At 42.1% G+C, this 17,396-nt stretch overlaps 1 protein-coding gene across 2 annotated transcripts in view; it reads right to left on the bottom strand.

The window, feature by feature from the left end:
• LOC120539198 (spectrin beta chain, non-erythrocytic 1) overlaps nt 1-17,396 on the bottom strand; it is a 311,676-nt gene that overhangs the window by 233,040 nt on the left and 61,240 nt on the right. The window lies entirely within an intron of this gene.

Raw genomic sequence — 17,396 nt, 5'->3', positions numbered from 1 at the left:
GCAGTGAACATTAGATGTGTACTAAGTGGGTTATGTATACTGTAAATATTCCAATGGGTCTGCCAAACAAGACCCTCTCATTTATGTAACACAAAATCTGTTCATACTTGGTTTCAAAAATCCAATGTGAATACTCCGACGAACATGACATCATCACAAAAATTTAAAGAGCATCTGGACATTTCAGAATATGAGGAACACCAAGTTACAATAACTGGTGCGCAAAAGACATCGGACTTGGGGGTCCCCTGCTTCCTAACCTTAATTAGCAGATAAACTGTTTCACCGGAGGGGGTCAATTCTAAATAATATCACAGGGATAAAGATGTGCCTCTCAGATAACTCTTAATGTCCTTTGGGCATTTTATTTCCATTGCTATCCCACAGACACCCAAATTAGTTGTATCTCACAAAATATAAACTCAGAGCCATGCCACTCTTAACCAATAATAAGTAAAACAAGAGGCCAGCACAATCCTTGAAATAATTTACATCTTTACAATTTCAACTTTGGCAACACTCACTGGCAAATGCATAAATGTAAATGCCAATCACAGAAAATGATAACTTCCTTGTTCAGCTTGTCTCAAACTTTCAGATAACTGCACGGAGACCCAATTTGCTAACAAGAAGAATAACAGAAGTGAATAAAACATCGAGTAATAGTTACAATGATGCAGTAGGAAGAGAACATTGGAAATTATAACATATTCAAACATTTTCAAACTTGCGTAATCCAAGTCAGGGTTGTAGTCTGCCAGAACTAGCAGCACTGAACGCAGTGATGGGACCAACCCTGGATGAAGTGCCAGTTTATCTTAAGATCCACTCATGCACACATCCACATGTGGCCAATTTAGAATTGACAATCAGCCTAAGTTGTACGTTTTGGTTGCATTAGAGGAAAATATGAGTACCCATGAGCAATCTGCGGAAGCATCTTAGGTTTGCAGACTCCATCATTGTGATGTCTATGAAGCAAGAAGTAATTCTGCTACCAGACCCGATGAAGACATTTGTCCTGTTGGCACAGTCAGTGACACCTAGTAACATAACTGATGATGCCTCCTTGAGGGCCAAATGACATACTGTGCCTTACGAGAATTTAATCTAGCTAGGACGGAGGCTATCGTGATCAAAATGATTGAATGCCTAAGACCAGGACAGTGACAGGCAGGCAGCTTAGAGGAATGACCATCAAGGGGCAGTGACAGCTGGCAAACCTGATGAATCTTCTTTCAGGAAAGGGACCAACTTGCTGGCACAGATTTGTATACAGGTACTTCTGTAAAGATTTAATTTTTCTTCTATAAGCGGAAAGTGGCAACTGTCTCTCCATTTCTCAAAAAGCGACAAAGTGGATCCTGGTAATTACAGACGAAGAAGCTTAATCTTTATCATGTTTAAGATATCCATTCAGCCAGTTCTTCAAATAGAAAAACTAAGAGACCGTGCTCAAGTTGTTTCTGCCTTTTAAACTAAACGGAGATGGTTGGATATATTATGCTTGCACACCCTTACCTTCTGGTGTACATACTGTAAATGGTCCATGATTCATAGATTTTATGTTTGAAGACGAAAGGTGGGACAGGGCTGGTATCCCCACTTATACAAATGTACTGAATTAACGCCCAAGTACCATTTGATTGGACCCCCTTCCTTGCATTATCGACTGTAGCATTACAGTACTATGGGGAAGTGTGTGCAGCCAGCACTGCATATTGTGAGAACTTGTAGACTACAAAACACTACTATTAACAATGAAAAACCCAAGTGTTCTAAACGGTAAAATAGAGAAGTGTCAATACTGAGTACTAGTGAGTACCAACCCACTTGAAGCACCACTTTCAGACAATAATAATAAGAAATCAGAAATTAACACAGTGGCAAAATGAGCAGCATTCCCATTTCAAATATCCGGCATCCTAGACTGTATCCATATGTCTCTCTGGGTTTTCTTTAGGGTATTCCAGTTTTCTCTAAAATCTTGCAGGTTAGGTGTATTCTGTAATTCTAAATTGGACTCTGTGCGAGTGGCACCCTGTTATAGCGGTCTCCTACTTTGTGCCCAGTGCTGCCAGGATAGGCTCCAGTCCCCACAACTTTCACTGGATTTAGTAGGCTGGGCAATATTACTGTATACTCGGGGGTTCACCCCTGCTCGCTTCGCTCGCCCCCGACCTGCGCTACGCACCACCCACTTTGCGTCTCTTCCACTCGCGTTGTGAAGACGGTGGCTGAACGCACCCCAAGGAGACGCTGTCACTCCTCCAAAACCCCCTCTTAAACAGTTATACAATGGGAAATAAATACAGTTTTTTTTTTTACCTCCTGCACTTCACTTTGAACATTTAAATGTTTGTACAGCAGTTGACCTACTCTTTGCCTTTTATTTCCGGCATGGTTAAATTTCTTGGCACAAAGTTTAATCTCGCGGGATGTGAGTTCTTGATATTTTTTAGTTTATAATTTAAAAACGGAATAAGAATCTGAAAATCTAACATCATCACATTAAAGATTGATAAATTCTGAAAAGAATGATAACAAGCATATACTGTATATGTAGGTTTTAAAATAAGTCAGAGTTAAAGCGAGACATAAAAACGTCACATAAAATCGTTGCACTTTTAGGCTTAGGATTTTATATATAGAGAGTAGATAAGGGATACCAACATGGATTTACCATGTATAGACCCCGACACACTGGATAGTATATTAGAAAAACTCAAAGTGAACAAAAAAACTGTTTAGATAACCAAACGACTTTGTTATAACACGAAACAGGCAATTGCTCTAGAGATGCTGTAGATTTGGGTCTAACCAAATATAATTTGTGCTTCTCAATGAGGTTGCTGTGATTCTTGTTCAGCTTACTGTACATCATGTACAGAGTAGGCACGGCAGGTGAGATTCTTGCTTTGGCATCCCCTTTAGTCTCTTTGTGCCCAAATGTTATTTAATACCTTCCTGCTGGTACTGATTCTCCTTGAAGTTTTGGCTTTGGGCTTTCCCTTAGTGCCTCGTTTTTTTTTTATTCAGCAGTTTTGTTCTGTTTTTTAGAGATTTGCCTCTAGTGTGTTGTGATTAGAGTTATTTTATTAATTCTGATGTTAAAAGTTTCAGTTTGCTTACATTAAAGGTAGGTCCTGGATTACAGCAATTCTGTAGATATGAGCAAGCTAAAAAAAAAACAATTTTTTTTATTTTCAAATGAATTTCAATTAAGCAACTTTTGCTTTTTTACTTACGAACACAGCAAACTATATATGACACAGATGAATATGTAGCAGCTGTTGCTAATGGTGAGCAATAATACTGCACACTACAGACTTTCTCAGTTTTTTAAATGTCTTGTAATTTCCTTATCATATGGCTACATGCACAGCCGTGCAGTAAGCTCAGTCACAGTTAAACAGCTCGATCAGCAGATGGCGGTTTCGATGAGCAGTAAAAGCCACTGCTTGTAATTCCCAGCACCCTAAATATGCACCCCAGCTGTGCCATCTTATTTAGTGCAGCTGTTAGAAGGAGAAGGTGATGCTCCTGAAATCCCTCAGCTGTAACAGCATATCTCTGCTGAGGGATCAATTGCCAGTTAGTATTGGGTTTTTGTGATTTCATTATGCATTTTCTGACTCTTTCAAAAATTGTAGGTTTGTGAATAAGGTTGACCTAATGTGCATAGCCTTACTTCATTTTACTTTAAAGGAATACTCCACCCAAAATTCATATTTTTTATGTTACTTACCCTCAATACAGACTACTACATGTATACTGCAGTGATGGCTGAACAAAATTTGTCATGTTTTCATGCAGAACAGAGATCAAACAAGTAGTGACAAAAATAAGGTCTACTGTATGGCAACTAGTGTTGGACAACCTGGCAACCTGGATCAAACCGTCCACAAAAAAACCTCACATTACTCATATCACATAATCCACACAAAGTCATCCAGTCATATGCACACGATATCCCAAACATGTATTTTTAACAAAACAGAAACAAATCAATTCCAGAGCACACAGACCATGTACAAACAAAAAACACCATTTGAACTGTAAACTGAGGATCTGGGTAGCACCATGGATAGTAGTGGTGAGGGATGTTAATGCTCATGCAGTGGCAACCACAGATGTTTTTAGTGCCTTCCAAAAGCTACTTTGGAGGCATTATCACATCAAACGTGTCACTAAGCTAGGGGTCTATAGATCTACAGCCACATAGCAGTGAAAATGGGTGCCAAGGAAGACACAGGAACAGTGACTGATGTGTTTGACTCTTACCATCTACTACAGCTACTAAATATGAAGTGGCAACACAAGACCCGCAGTGAGAAGGTTCATAGATGATCACAGTAACACCTGTATCAGCACCTATCTGATGTCGACATCTCTCCTTTTGTAAACATCCAGCCAAACCAATATGAAGAACCACTCAGTAACACTTCCATTTGGTCTTTGGTTTGTAATGTGCTTACATCCCTATGGAATTCAACTTAAACTGTAGCTTGTTGATTCAGTGGGCCTCTCTCTAGAAGTGATTTTACCAGCCAAGCACACCAGAGCATAGAAAATCGCACTGGCCATCATAAACATGTGAAGGATGTTACTTCCCATATTAATGGAACATAGTCCCTTATAGAAAAAGAGCATGTTCTGCCCTTTCTTATATAGTTCTTCTGTGTTCTGAGACCAGTCCAACCTGCCACTAAAGTGGACCCATAAGTACTTGTAGGAGTGGACCACTGAATGGTGACCAGACATGGAGGCTCTGTGGTGCGGCATGAGTCAATAACCAGTTCCTTGGTTTTGCTGATGTTAAGTTGCAGACAGTTCCCTTGGCACCAAGTAACAAACATCTCCACCTGACTCCTATACTCTGTCTCATCCCCTTTATCAATGCACCCCATAACTGCAGAATCATCTGAGAACTTCTGCAAGTGACATGACCTAGTGTTCCATTTATAGTCTGAGATGTGTAGAATAAAGAGAAAGGCAGACAGGACTGTTCCCAGTGGTGCTCCAGTGTTGCTCATGTCTTTATCAGAGATACAACACTGGAGCCTCACAAACTGCAGTCTGCCTGACAGATAGACCATAATGCAACAAACCACAGGCTCATCCACCAGCATATCCCTTAACAGGGATGACTAGGGTGGTACTGAAGGCGCTGGAGAAATCAAAGTGCTTCTTGCACTCATCCAGCTGCCAGTACTGACATACAGTACGTGGGGTGAAACCATTTGACGTGATCACAGTGCCTCAGTTTGTAAAGCACAATGTAAATGGACTCAGTCTTTAATGCTGACTAGAAAAAAATCCCAAAATGAAACTTGGCCAAGATCAGGAAAAAATCATTGCCAGCCATTTTCAACTTAAGGAGTACACTACAATTGTGACAATAATTACACCTGGTGTATGGGTAGGAAAAGTGTCAACTTTGAAACAATACATAGCCATAAAGAAGCTTCTAAAAATGTTATCCCTGGTGTTTTACAACCCCAATTCCAATGAAGTTGGAACGTTGTGTAAAACGTAAATAAAAACAGAATACAATGATTTGCAAATCCTTTTCAACCTATATTCAATTGAATACACTACAAAAACAAGATATCTAATGCTCAAACTGATAAACTTTATTGTTATTTTGCAAATCAAGCAAAGATGGGGTGAGGTTCATCACTTTGTGAACAACTGCGTGGGCAAATAGTCCAGCAGTTTAAGAACAACGTTTCTCAACGTACAATTGCAAGGAATCTAGGGATTTCATCATCTACTGTTTATAATATCATCAAAAGATTCAGAGAATCTGGAGAAATCTCTGCACGTAAGCGACAAGGCCGAATACCAACACTGGATGCCCGTGACCTTCGACCCCTCAGGCAGCACTGCATTAAAAACCGACATCATTCTGTAAAGGATATTACCATGTGGGCTCAGGAATACTTAAGAAAACCATTGTCAGTTAACGCAGTTCGTCACTACATCTACAAGTGTAAGTTAAAACTCTACCATGCAAAGCGAAAGCCATATATCAACAACACCCAGAAACGCCGCCGGCTTCTCTGGGCCTGAGCTCATCTGAGATGGACTGACGCAAAGTAGAAAAGTGTGCTGTGGTCTGACGAGTCCACATTTCAAATTGTGTTTGGAAATCATGGATGTCGTGTCCTCCGAACCAAAGAGGAAAAGGACCATCCGGATTGTTATCAGCACAAAATTCAAAAGCCAGCATCTGTGATGGCATGGGGGTGTGTTAATGCCCATGGCATGGGTAACTTGCACATCTGTGAAGGCACCATTAATGCTGAAAGGTACATACAGGTTTTGGAGCAACATATGCTGCCATCCAAGTGACGCCTTTTTCAAGGACATCCCTGCTTATTTCAGCAGGACAATGCGAGCCACATTCTGCATGCGTTATAACAGCGTGGCTTCGTAGTTAAAGAGTGCGGGTACTAGACTGGCCTGCCTGCAGTCCAGACCGGTCTCCCATTGAAAATGTACAAATCGTATTCTGTTTTTACTTACATTTTACACAACGTCCCGACTTCACTGGAATTGGGGTTTTACCTGCTTTTTTGGATAAATGTAGTTGTAAAACATCACCGATCCCCAACATAGGTCAAAAGACTAAGGTAAAAATTGCTACTTTGAACATCTTAACTGTGAAAACCATTTCAAAACTGCAAGCATGTCTTGGGTTATCGCATTGTTATCCCTTACCTAGACCTCCACCCTGACACACCCAAAGCAGAAGGCCTTTCCAGGCATGCACACCGCCAAATTAAAATAAACACACACACCACAAAAGACTGTCATGCACAATCTTGTTCAGACAGTTATTCCCCCACCCCTGTCTGCTTAAGACAAAACCATTATAGCATTGAAAAAGGTAACAATGTGTCCAAATATATCAGAGCGAGGGCTGATCCACTGCTCTCAATAGGCTGATGAATAGCCTCATTGCACTCCTTTGTGTTACTGTAGCTTCACATTTATCAAAACGCCCCAGCGCCCCTCGGCTGCTGATTCAAACAATCAGACTCTCCTGCTCCCGAGTGAGCCGCGACACAGACAAAGAGAGAAAGCAGCATTTGAGCTTGGAAACGAATATTCTCGGGTGTCCTTAGCAGCTTTTGTGGGTCACGCTCTTCAGTTTTCTACTAAACCAGGCCAGCATCACAGCAGAGGAATGCATGTCCAACACAGCAGATTCTTTCTACACTCCAACCCTTGACCTCATGTCAACAGTCTCCAGAGGCCAGTTTATTAACTTGATTCGTCAACCCTTTCTTTACTCAGAAGGGTAAACGGTTGCTGCGCAGACAGACTGTGATGACAGCTGGATATGTTCATGGCACCTACTTTCAATCACGTTGCTTTAACTTTTTATCAGCTGCTGTGGCGGAAATTGATAACTATGAGAAACTGCAAAAAAATTCAAAATTACACTAAAGTCCAAACTTTCTATACAGTATAACTAATGATGTGGACCCTCCTTTTGCTGTGTTTTCTTTGTGTTTACACTTAGTAGAGCAGAATCTGTCAATTTGGGTTTATCAGTTACACAATATGAGGAAATCTAAGTAAAGTGTTGTAGTTGTCTGTTCAGCCTGGGTTCAAAAAGGTGTTCTTCAGCGGTAATAAAGTGCCCTGCCTTATAATTAGACACAGGATTGTGATGTCATTAGTTAATAATACCCATGTTCCTCTATATCATCATCTATATGCTACACCGATCCCTCTCCCACTTGGACAGATGCAGTGGTGCTGTTAGAATTATGTTTTTGGACTTCTCTAGCGTCTTCAACACCATCCAACCTCTGCTCCTTAGAGACAAGCTGACTGAGATGGGAGTAGATTCACACCTTGTGGCATGGATTGTGGACTATCTTACAGACAGACCTCAATATGTGCGTCTTGGGAACTGCAGGTCTGACTTTGTGGTCAGCAATACAGGAGCGCCGCAGGGGACTGTACTTTCTTCGGTCCTGTTCAATCTATATACATCAGACTTCCAATATGACTCGGAGTCCTGCCACGTGCAAAAGTTTGCTGATGACACTGCTATTGTGGGCTGCATCAGGAGTGGGCAGGAGGAGGAGTACAGAAAGTTAATCAAAGACTTTGTTAAATGGTGCGACTCAAACCACTTACACCTTAACACCAACAAGACCAAGGAGCTGGTGGTGGATTTTAGGAGGCCCAGGCCCCTCATGGACCCCGTGATCATCAGAGGTGACTGTGTTCAGAGGGTGCAGACCTATAAATATCTGGGAGTGCAGCTGGATGACAAATTGGACTGGACTGCCAATACTGATGCTCTGTGTAAGAAAGGTCCGAGCCGACTATACTTTCTTAGAAGGTTGGCGTCCTTCAACATCTGCAATAAGATGCTGCAGATGTTCTACCAGACGGTTGTGGCGAGTGCCCTCTTCTACGTGGTGGTGTGCTGGGGAGGCAGCATAAAGATGAAAGCCTCACGCCTGGAAAAACTTGTTAAGAAGGCAGGCTCTATTGTAGGAGTAAAGTTGGACACTTTAACATCTGTGGCAGAGCGACGGGCATTAAGCAAACTCCTGTCAATCATGAAGAATCCACTGCATCCACTGAACAGTGTCGTCTCCAGGCAGAGGAGTAGCTTCAGTGACAGACTTTTGTCACTGTCCTGCTCCACTGACAGACTGAGGAGATCGTTCCTCCCCCACACTATACGACTTTTCAATTCCACCCGGGGGAGTAAATGCTAACATTACTCAAAGTTATTGTCTGCTTTTACATGCATTTTTATTACTGTTTAATTTAATTTTGTTTTTTGTATCAGTATACTGCTCCTGGATTATGTGAATTTCCCCTTGGGATTAATAAAGTATCTACCTATCTATCTATCTATTAATTAGCCTATTTGAAGACTGTGACTTTACCTGATTACATTGAACTGCAGATCACTTTAGTCACCGCCTTAAGCAGCAGTAAACACCAAATTCGACGTTATTAGCAGTTAACGCATAAAGAGTGTAAGACTGTAGGGTGCAGCAGGCTGATGTTTACGAGTCACGAGGAAGGGAGTCTAATCTATTGTTGTTTATTCTTATATCATGATCTTGTTGATACTATCAAGAACAAAATAAATAGCTCTTCTGTGTGCCGTGTGCTGCGTTCTTAGCTCACATTTCCTTGATTAATTACTTTCGGCCTACTAACGTGTGAGCTGCAAATCGCTTCTGCCTGAGGTCTAACTAGATGACCCTCAAAGCATATCTGGTCTACATCTTGGCAAATTACGATACAAAATAACAAAGTCAGAGGGAATCTGTTTGCTACAGTTAAACAGCCTACAAAAAGGAAAACAGCACAGAATAATGATCACATTTTAAAATGAAAAACTGCAAAATTTAACACCATTCTTCCTCATCAAATGAGGAGCTCAACACTTTGCATCTTGATGCCCCCACAATCTCCTGGATCATGGACTACCTGACCAACAGACAGCATTTTGTAAGGCTCAGGGGCTGTGTGTCACAAATGGTGGTGTGTAATACTGGAGCATCTGAAGGAACTGCCCTGTCTCCCTTCCTGTTCACCATCTACGCAATGGACTTACAGTAAAATGCTTGCCATGCACAGATATTTTCAGATGACTCCTCCATCACAGATTGCTTTAATAATGGAAAAGAGACAGATCACAGGAAGGTCATGGAAGACTTTGTCTTGTGGTGCAGGGAAAATCATCTACAGCTCAATATCAGCTAGGCCAAAAAAAGATGGTGGTGGATTTCTGACATGCCAAGGAGCATCCAAGACTAGTCACCATCCAGGGGAAGGTAGTGGAAGTGGTGCAGAACTACATGTACCTGGGAGTTCACATAAGCAGGAAACTGTACTGGTCTGACAACACAATTGTGCTGTACAAGAAGGACCAGAGTAGACTGAGGAGTCTCAGGTCTTTTGATGTGTGCAGCAAGCTGCTGGAAATGTTTTACCAGTCCATAGTAGCCAGTGTGGTGCTCTAGACTGTCATCTCCCTGGAAAAGCAACTTGAGCTCAGAAGATACACAATGTCTGTAAAAATGTATAAGGAAAGCTTGCGCCATCACAGGGCAAACCCTGGATACACTGGAAGTTGTGCAGAAGAGGATGGTGGCAAAAGTGGATGTCATCCTGAAAATTCCCCCCATCCTAAACAGGTGGCGCTCTCTTGGAGCCCTTTTCACCACAGGCTCATTCCACTACGGTGTGCTAAGAAGCACCTCTGGGGGTCTTTTCTGTCCACTGCCATCAGGAAATTCAATGCTTCCTTCCAACATACTCTTTAAGTCCATTTTGAAATTTCTGCACCATATACATTATTTTATATATTTTACTTATTTATCGATTGACTGATTGATTGATTGGTTGGATGTATTATATGTACTTTGAGTCTGTATCCTTGTTTTTTATGTTCCTGCTGCTATATGTATCTGAATTTCCCCTTGGGATTAATAAAGTTAATCTAACCTAATCTAATCTAACCTAAAATACCTCAAAGTGAGAGCTAAGACATGCTGGCAAGATCTTAACACAGAAAAAGTATTTATAAAATGGTAAGCACCGTCCATTTGTTAAATAAAACAAATCATGAACCACTGGGCCTGGCAGTTTGATCCTGGTCTCAATCGAGTTCATGTCACGACACTTGTAACGCGATCTACAAGTTGCTTGTGCGGGTAATTCGGCCACAGAATTCGGCCTTCGGTCCTTCTCATTGCAAGTGGAGGAGGAGCGGCGTGCTGTGAGTGACAGAAAACCAATGACTGCTTTGGCACAGTCACAGCAATTGCCACCCAAATACCCACTATAGTAACACAAAACACATGCAGCATGTCCGTCATGAAAAAGAGTCACGCTGACATCGGCTCACAGTGAAGGACTTTGCAGCAACCTCTGCAGAGTTACCTGGGGTGCTGTGTTTAACGAGAGGGGTTTATTCAGGGACCATTGGTCCGAGTGTTTCTAGTTCTATTCTGTTTACTAGCATCATCATAGACCCAGATTCCCCAACACAATATTATCTAATATCAACAGAACAGCTAGAACTCAAAAAAGGCCAACCAAGTCACACTGGGGACAAACAGAAGACACCTCCATTACTCAAAGTGACCTGTTTTAGTTAACTATGACTGCAGCATTTATTGTTTCCAAGACACTTTCATAAACTGCCATAGGGTAACCTGCACAGTGTGTGTATGTTTGGAATCAGAAGTCAACTGGCCTTTAAAAAAAAGAAAAAACTTTGTACTGTGGCACTGGCAGGCTCTTCAATTCTGATTGATCCAGAAGATGGTTCAAGTTCATCTTCATCCATTTTTAAACCCACTTACACAGTTGAGGGTTGTACGGAAGCAGGTGTCTATCATTATAGCATCAGAGCAAGGCTGGGATCCAAAGGACAAGGAAAGGACAAGACAAGCATACACCATCAGGAAGCCAATTCAGAATTACACACAGGTCCTCAGAATGAGGGAGGTAAAAGCAGCCATGGGAAGGACATGCAAACTCCACACTGGGTTGATGAGAGACGGGGAACCACCACACCATCTTACTGTTCAGAAGGGTCGGGACCGAAGCTGGGACAGATAAGAGAAAAGACGGATAACAGAACAGCCCCTTTAAAAATGATATAGAATAAATTAGGTTAGTGAATAGAATACAAAATAAAACTATATTAACAAAATATAGTATTAACAAAATTATTTCATTCATCTACTCTATATACTGTATATATATAAAATGCTAAGCCTAAAAGTGCAATGATTTTGTGGAACGATTTTATGTGACATTTTTATGTCACGTTTTTTGCCACACTTTAAATCAGGCTTATTTTAAAACCTACATATATCTGTTTGGTATCATTCTTTTGAGAATTTATCGAACTTTATGTAAAGTTGTTAGATCTTCAGATTCTTATTCCGTTTTTAAATTCTAAACTAAAAAATATCAAGAATTCACGTCCAACAAGACAAGACTTTGTGCCAAGAGATTTAACCACGCCGGGGGTCGGAAATAAAATACAAAGAGTAGGACAGCTGCTGTACAGGCTTTTAAATGTTCGAAGCGCCACGCGAGATGCAGATCACATGGCACGGCAACAGCAAATCAGCAGCTGATCGAGCAAAGAGGAGGTAAAAAAAAACTATTTATTTCCCATTGTATCACCGTTTAAAAGGGGGTTTCGAGGAGCGACCGCGTCTCCTTGGGGTGTGTTCAGCCCCCCTTTTCACAACGTGAACGGCAGAGACGTGAAGTGGCTGGTGTGTAGCACAGGCCAAGGGGGTTGGTGAGCAAAGCGAGCAGGGGGCGAACCCCATAGTACAATATAATACAACTCAGAGGTACTGGAGATTTCAACATTTTACTTGGAGTCTTCTTTCCGTAACAAACAGTATTCCGTTATCTGGGTTACGGTTACAGAGCACACCTCCAAAACAATAAAAGTAAGCTTTCCCTACCAATCAGGTTTTCTCCTGCCCCTTAATGTTCTGCTTATTGTCTCCTGACTCCCTACTCAAAAATTCCTCCCACCGCTCCTTCCTTTTACTCCTAACTTCTCCTGTCACTTATCTCCTAACAGAAGCCCTTCACCCAGTCTCATCACTTACAGCATGCTTTCCACCCTTTCTGCTCCGGCACTTCGAGTCACAAGCTGCCTACATGCCACAATATATTAACAAAACATAATATAACAGAATTTAAAAAAAAATACAATACAGAAGAACACAGAATAACATTACTGACAGTTGTTTCCATTTTCTACACGTTTTTCAATTCTCTCGGCATCATACTTTACTGATTACTTGACGCAATACTTGAACCACTTTCACCATTTAGTAATGTTTAATAATTTCAATTTTTGTGACAATTCCAGCTCCACACATATACATTTATCAGCCAATACAATGTATAGTAGATTAATAATAAAAAAGAGAAAAGCTACGAAACACTATTAAAATTGAAGGTACGTAACTGACACTGTGATTTCAAAATGTGGCCTGACACGTGGTGCTGGGGAAGAACACTTTGTGCTAACAGAAGGTAGAGTTGTTCCAGAGCTTGTAGCGTACCACACGGCAGTAGTACTGCAGTACATTAATGGATTAAAGGCCAGAAGTCCACATGACCGTCATCATCAAGTTCTTCCATGAGAACCCTGAATACAATGAGGACTGATTGAGGTCATTTATGGGAGGTGGAATCCCTAGAGGGGGCTGGGTGGTCTCATGGCCTGGAACCCCTGCAGATTTTATTTTTTTCTCCAGCCGTCTGGATTTTTTGTTTTTTTTTTGTTTTTTCTGTCCTCCATGGCCGTGGACTTTACTTTTATTCTATGTTAATTAGTGTTCCCTTATTTTAATTGTCTTTTTTCTCTTTCTTCATCATGTAAAGCACTTTGAGCTGCATAATTTGTATGAAAATGTGCTATATACATAAATGTTGATGTTGTTCTTTTAATAGAGAAGTGCTGGCATGTGCAATGTTTGGTTTTTTTTGTTTGGCCCTGACTGTTAATGGAGACTGATGGTTAATCGAGTGACAGATAAGGTTTTACTGTACTTGATTATTTCTGAATAGAAGGAGGAATATTGGTAAGCAGTGCTGCTTCCCAAATCCAGACATTTTGGTTCCAATCCTGGCCTGGTACCTGTCTACATGTTCAGGTTCTATTTCTGTCACCGTAAAGGTACTCTGGTTGAAGTGGCCTTGCATGAGCAAACGTGGAGATCGGAGTGAGTGTGCCCTGCTCTGGTTTGACTCCTGCCTTGTACCCAATACTACCTGGATAAGCTCTGGCCTCCTACAACACTGAGTTAGACTCAGTGATCACAATATGACCAGTTGGGCCAAGTATCTGGTTAGTTTCTTTGTTTCACAAAATTGTCATCATTAGTCTGTCCAGATGGACTTCAGCAGTCTTTCTCTCGGTGACCCATGCTAAGCAATTACCTGATTGTGGTCAATATGGTGTGATTACCTATACAGTTAAGGATTACTTTAGAGTATACTTTATGTACTGCAGAGGAGCAATCTTTCTTTTTTCAGTGGATGTGTGGGTGACACAATGATTAGTGTCTCTCAGCTCTCACAATATGCCCTCGAAAATCTCAAAGACACACAGGTGAGGTTGAATTGACCTGTGCTGTGTATGAGATTGTGCCCTATAATGGACTGGCACTCTGTCCAGGATTATCTTGCACCTGATGCTGCTTCATCGCCTTGGTCCCTGAACTGGGTCTGAAACAAGAAATCCAGACATGGATGGAGGTTAAGAGGTGGCCAGGAGAGCCTGGTATCATAGAACACAAGACAGGAAACAACCACAGACAATGTGCTGTTCTATCGCAATCCCCACTAACACACACACTGAAGCAATGAAGAATCGACAATTACTATGATGCACACACTTGTATGGTTTGTGGAAAGAGGAAGAACAGGCAAACTCCGCACAAACAATGACCAGGCGCAGGGCCGCTGCCATCACCAGCACAAGACCAATAGGCTTTCAAATGGAAGGCTGCTCTGTGACTTTATGGCAGACCTCATGTGCTGGAAAACACAGGAATTTTTGTGTCCTGCACAGCATCACCAACAACAAATCTGTTTTTATTTAGGGAAACTGACATTATAGGAAACAAACGACTTCACCAGGAATGAGAAACCCATGGACCACAAGATCAAAAACTGCACGGTAATGAGAACTGCAGTCTGTGAGGAACACCAAAGTTGGGTTGCTGTCGCCCATAAAACTAGTAAATCAATTTAAATGATAATGTGAGGGGGCATTTTGGAGCTGTAAGCACCCAGCGGTTTCTGTACTCAGGAGAGGGTGACGTTATATGATATGTGGATCAATTCTCCATGTGCTTCCCTGAAACACCACCAGAGTCAAGCGGAATTAACATGGATTTATTAACATTAGGACAAGAAGGTCAAATAATACACAACTGTACAAAATCAAACACAGCTGGGGCATTCAGGAGAGCAAATGGATTCATTTGGAGGGTCTCAGGATTGCATACCAGGGATTCTGCTTTTGTACTTTCTGTTAATGTGCATCAACCTTATTTTTTTCCTTAATTGCTGTTAAAGTATATGTGTGTGTGTGTGTACCCCACAGTACACTACTGGACTAAGATGCATCTCTGTTGGTTTGCCAGGAAAGGATTTGCTCATATTTGCTCAGATGAGGTACTTTTACATAATGGATGCAGTAATTGATTCAAAAGTGCTGCGCTCAAATATCCGTCTCTCGGACACAGCAAATAACAGACTGATGAGTCATACTGTATATCAAAAGGAAGGGTGAAAATATACCTTCAGTTCAATTCTGCTCGATTAGTTTTCATATAGCGTATTTCCGGGAGACAGACCCCAGATTGATGGTCATATTTAGTACACAAAATAACATTCACAATAAAACACAAAATAACATTCAATGCAGCATACAAGCTGTTCATGAATGTAACTACAGTGCTCAGTTTCATCTCATTAAACCTCCTTAACATGCAGACGGTTTCATTGAAAAGGTTTTCCTTCAGGCTTTCACACAAGGTATCAATTACCTGGATCGCTCCGCAGCCTTGATTGCGAGTGTCAAGCCAGTAATGATACTTCGCTTGCATCCTCTACTAATTCACAAGATCTTGACTTTAAAGAAAGCAAATGTTTAACTTGATGTGAACTCACAGTAGGAATCAACCCTGGATAGAGTGCCGGCCCATCGCTGTCATAATTTTGTTACAATATTAACATTTTGATCTGGACCTTTCTCTTCTTTTGGGCAGCACCCTAATTACAATCACAGAGGACACTCACTCACGCCGATCAGTTTAGAGTTAATAACCTACATGTATGCATCTCTTTGGAGTATGGCAGGAAGCTGAAGCATTGGGACAAAACCAGGAGGATGCAGGGCGAATGTGTGAATTCTGTGTAGACAGTCTGGGAATCAACCTCAGTCTCCCAAAGCTACGACCACACCTAAGAGAGCACCCACCACCAGGCCACCATGAATCCAAAGACACAGGAAGAAATCCATTCACCTCTACCAGCCGCCTTGCTCATCTGTTGGCTGAACAGCCATTTCATTGCGGTGCAAAACAAGTTTTCTTGTTTTAAAGGTCATTCTTCCTGTATCTCTTGGCATGCCTGTAATCAAGAAGTAGAAAGTCGCTGGGATTCATGCTTTAATTGCTGTCAGAGGTGGCTGGGATGGCGACCCGGCCGGGACTCCCAGGAGGACCGCAGGAGGGCTTGCGCCTTCCCCAGACCATCTGGGGGCGACCGCCCTGGTTCCTTTGGGGAACCTTTGAAGCTCCACCCTGTAGGGGTCCGTGGTCGCTGCCAGGGGGCTCCCCCATGCCTTTGGAGCCCTGGACCTCAGCACTTCCGCCACACCAGGAAGTGCTGGGGGGAGAGGAGCAGGAACACCCAGAGTGCTTCCGGTGATGCAGCCGGCACTTCCGCCACATGGGGGTGGTGTCCGTGGAAGATTGCCGGAACCCACCTGGAGCACATCGAGGTGATAATAAAAGGGGCCGCCTCCCTTCATTCAGGGCGAGAGTCGGGAGTGGAGTGGACTGAGCTGGAGAAGAGAGAAGGAGGCGGTCTGAAGAAGGCATTGTGTGGCCAGGACTTTGGGGGTTTGTGGTGCACTTGGAACTGTATATAGTTGTAAATAAACGTGTTTGTGGGTGACATGATCGTGTCTGCCTGTCTGTGTCCGGGCCAGCCTCCACATTGGTTATACAGCTTTTGCTCCGTTTACATATTTTCATTTACTTTAGCATGTACTACATTACATGAACCGTAATACAAGGCCTGTTTGAAATAGAAAGCTAGAAAACATGGTTAGAGCTGAATGCCAGGCATACAATTTTACAGACAACCAAAACCTTTCTGGAGCATTCTGGTTAGAAGCAGAGAGAGCGAGAGCGAGAAGAGGTGGAAGTGGCAAGGAGGTTAAGGCTTTGGACTGTAAACCCTGAGGTTGTGGGTTCAAGTCCTGCTATTGACACTGTGTGACCGTGAGCAAGACACTTGACCTGCGTGTGCTCCAATTGGAAAACTAAAAGAAATGTCGCCAATTGTATCATAAACATTGTAAGATGTCTTGGACAAAGGTGTCAGCCAAATAAGTACAAACTCTGCAATAATATCTGAACATGATGGCACTAACTTGAGGGTGCTGTCAAGTTGGAAGTCATCCCTACGGCCAACCTTTGGACCTCTTCTCTGAACCAAAATACCTGGTCAGAGCTAGAAACACAAAACCTGAGTCTCAAGTAAGGCTGCTGCTCTGGTCTTCTGTTTAATTATTTTGATGAGGTGACGTCACTGTGCTTTGTTTCAAGAAGATA

The sequence above is a fragment of the Polypterus senegalus genome, chromosome 11 (assembly GCF_016835505.1).
Source record: "Polypterus senegalus isolate Bchr_013 chromosome 11, ASM1683550v1, whole genome shotgun sequence".
Classification (NCBI taxonomy): domain Eukaryota; kingdom Metazoa; phylum Chordata; class Cladistia; order Polypteriformes; family Polypteridae; genus Polypterus; species Polypterus senegalus.
Note: the sequence above shows the minus strand (reverse complement) of the source record. Positions and strands in the feature narration are given on the sequence as shown.